The sequence below is a fragment of the Hyaena hyaena genome, unplaced genomic scaffold, assembly GCF_003009895.1.
Source record: "Hyaena hyaena isolate Hyena2069 unplaced genomic scaffold, ASM300989v1 scaffold_1703, whole genome shotgun sequence".
Taxonomy (NCBI): Eukaryota; Metazoa; Chordata; class Mammalia; order Carnivora; family Hyaenidae; genus Hyaena; species Hyaena hyaena.
The window spans coordinates 184,077-187,612 of NW_024082315.1; positions in this window are offsets into that span (position 1 = coordinate 184,077).

A 3,536-nucleotide genomic window follows, 5' to 3' on the forward strand; every position below is an offset into this window, starting at 1 on the left:
CTCAGCATTATATTCTGCTCTTCTTAATCCAGCACCCTTAGAATCCATTTCCAAATACATTCATTCTATTCTTGTACATTCATTCTATTCTGTATTCAGTACAGTACATGTACTGCAGCCCCTTCAGGTTATAGTTTCTTTCCTTCCTTCGCAGATCTGACATTTTTCTGATCAAATTGTATTTGCACTTAATTCTAGTTATTAGTCTAGTGACCAGGATATAAGATGAGCATAGAATCTGAGGGAATGGTGGCAAGTTGGGTCTGAAGGGGCCTCTGCATCATCTTCATAGAAGGAAAGGAAACTAGTTTAACTAAGAGAAATGAGTCAGTTCTATAAGCCCAGAGGGTCAGAGAGACTTGAGATTTCAAAAATTTTCAAGTATGGTAATGCCAGTGCTTCTATCTCAACTCTTATGGTCTCACTCCTTCCCAGTATGGATTATGATTTTAATTTATTAGCTCCACTACCATTAAAATAAAATCCTGGGAAAGATCTTTTAATTTTGTCTACTCTTTGGCTACAGGAGATAATAGTTTCCTTAATGATATCCAAGGGGACCCTGTCACCTTCATTGTTTTATTTTCTTTTGCCAAAGGATATATATCCTTTAAAGTAGCCATCCAATCCCATAGTTCTTGTAAGTACTTTTTACCCCAAACCTCACTAACATCTAAGATAAATTCTCCCTACCAGTACATTCCTTTATATTGGTATACCATCCCAAATTATTACCAGTAAAAGCTTCCATAATTTCACCACTACTCACCACCAAATGGTGAGATCGACTGACATTTTTCCTACCTGTGAGATCACAGGTCTTTATTGCTAGCTGACTTGCAAATTCCAGTTTAGAATTTGTTTCCAGGAGGACTCCTGGTCCCAACTGATGTGGGTCAGATATCTCAGGAATCAGAATCTGCAAATAGATGGATTACTCCAGTGTGTCTTGGAAACAACACCTTGAGAGAGTGAGAGGCAAGATTGAAATGTAAAAGACATTGAACTTTGGTACAGAAACAAAAGGGACTTTAGCCAATCCCATAAGGAGCACTGAAGTTGGGATTGTTCTTTAGCAATGTTCTACATTCAATCTTCAGATACAAGTTGCCCTCAGCATGGGGCATATCCTTGGAGGAGGCAGCTCTCTATCTAAGGAAATTCTTATCTATGAACTATCAGCTGCAGCTCTCTGAGCAGCTAGGGGAATGAGTGTCTTAATCTATAAGGTGTCATCTGGGTAGTACAGTGTAACATCCACTACCTGATATTATGAAGTTTACAACACAGTAGGATAAAACTTATTTCCTTGAGGGTGTGTGCACAAAATGTAACGTAAGGCAATATAGTGAAATGTTGTACTACAAATTGTATTTTCAACAACATGATAATGGTGCACTGAATGAAATATTTAGAATTCTCAAAAAATGCACTTATAGCAATTTTAATTTGTTGACATGTTTTCTCTTACATTCACTTGGTTTTAAAGATTACTGAATATTATCATGCTTTAAGTTTCATGTAACACAATATCCAAAATATGACTTAAATAATGTAGACATGCATTACTTTACTGAGCAGTAAAATGTGAGACTTTCATTTTATATGGTTAGTACAGAAACCCAACCATATCAACAGGGGCTAGGTCCTTCTATATTTTCATTTTGTCCTCAGTGACACTCTAAACACACCAAAGTGTTTCCCAAGTAAGAAGGAAGTGGGTGGGGAATAAAACCCTTGCCCTTCTTCTCTCTAATTATGTCAGAAATTAATTTTTTTCCTAAACCCCTTATGTCCATTGTCCAGAAGCTTTTCACTTGATTACTTCTAGAGTTTCAAAGAGGATGAGAATAAGAATAATAGTTGGCTCAAACCAATTCATTAACTACCAAAGACAGGATATACCTACTGTCTCCCATCGTAACTAAACCAGCATCTATAAAAAGGGAAAAGAGGACATGGATGTTGAATAGACAATTTCTTTTGCCACAGTTACTGGAGACGAATCAGGCTCATGCACAAATCAGAATATTGAGGATGACAGGGTCACATTTAAGGAATGTTAGAAGATTGGGTGTGATTGTATTAATCAAAATTTTATTAAATCACAAAGGAATGACTCTCTAAAGCATTGAAGAAAACACTGCTTTGGGAGAGTTTAAGTAAATCTAATGTCTTAGTAATCATTATATGGCTTATTATTTATGATTTTGCATTAAATATACTCTTCATCTGTCATAATTTCAATGTATGACATATCAATATATCAACATAAAAATGATGGCAGATAAATGTTCACTTCAATGTTTTTCTACATTCAAAAAATATTACTATTTTAGGAAAATGGAGTATGGGGTTCATGACTGAGAGGATTCTATTCTTGAATTCTCCATTTCACCACACATACCCACACATATAAAGTATGTGGTAAGGATAAGGATACAGCCTTCAGGTAGGGCGTGTAGATTTTAAAAGAACTCATTACTTTCAAATGTGGTTGTGAATGCGAAAAAATGGTATCTGCCTCTTTAACTTTGTGGTATCCTCCTTCTTACAGCTCTGTAACAGAGCTTAGTTTGACTTACTATCAGCAAAAATTCATAGACACGTAGTATTTTTGACTTGTGTTTTCTAATAACTCCCCGTACTTTTAACATTGGTCTTGATTTTTTTGATTTATTTAACTCCAGCTCTTTCCTTTGAAAGCTGAAACAACACTCACAGCCACGTGACAGCAGGTTTCTCATGTATGACCCTTTCTCAGTTCAGCTCACAAACTTCGCTACAGAGAAGTCAAGTTCAATCTCTTTTACTCTAAGATTTTAAAGTTTTTGTTCCCTACATTTAATCTTTTTAACAAAGAATCTAAATTTTAGAAAAGTAAACAAATTTTCACAAAGTTTTGTTGTCCCCTAAGGAAGTCTCTCTAAAAGAGAAATTGCTATGTATTTTAAAATTCCAATACACATATTTCCCAATAAAAAGTGATTGCTCTTTTGTACTTTAAAAAGTTTTTCTCCTTCCAGGGTATCTTTTAAGAAGGCTCTTTACAATCTGACACTTTTTAAGAAGACCAGTTAATGATTATAGTTTCATCTCATGATATTAAAATTAGTAAAATTTCCTTATTTGCAGATGATATGATTTTATACATAGAAAGTTCTAAATACTTCACCAAAATATCACTATATCTAATCAATGAACTGAGTAAAATTGCAGGCTACAAATTTATTATACAAAACCAGTAATGTTTCTATAAACTAACAACAAATTATCTTTAAAAGATATAAAGAGAATAATTTCATTCACAATAGCAACAAAACAACAAATACTGAGGGATAAATTTAGCCAAAGGGGTGAGAAATCTCTACTCTGAAAACCACAAGAGATAGATGAAAGAAATGAAAGAAAACAAATAAATTGAAGGGTATCCCATGTCCCTGGATTGGGTTAATCAACATTGTTAAAATGTCCATACTTCCCAAAGCTATTTATACATTCAATACAATCCTTGTCAGGATTCTAATGACAATCTT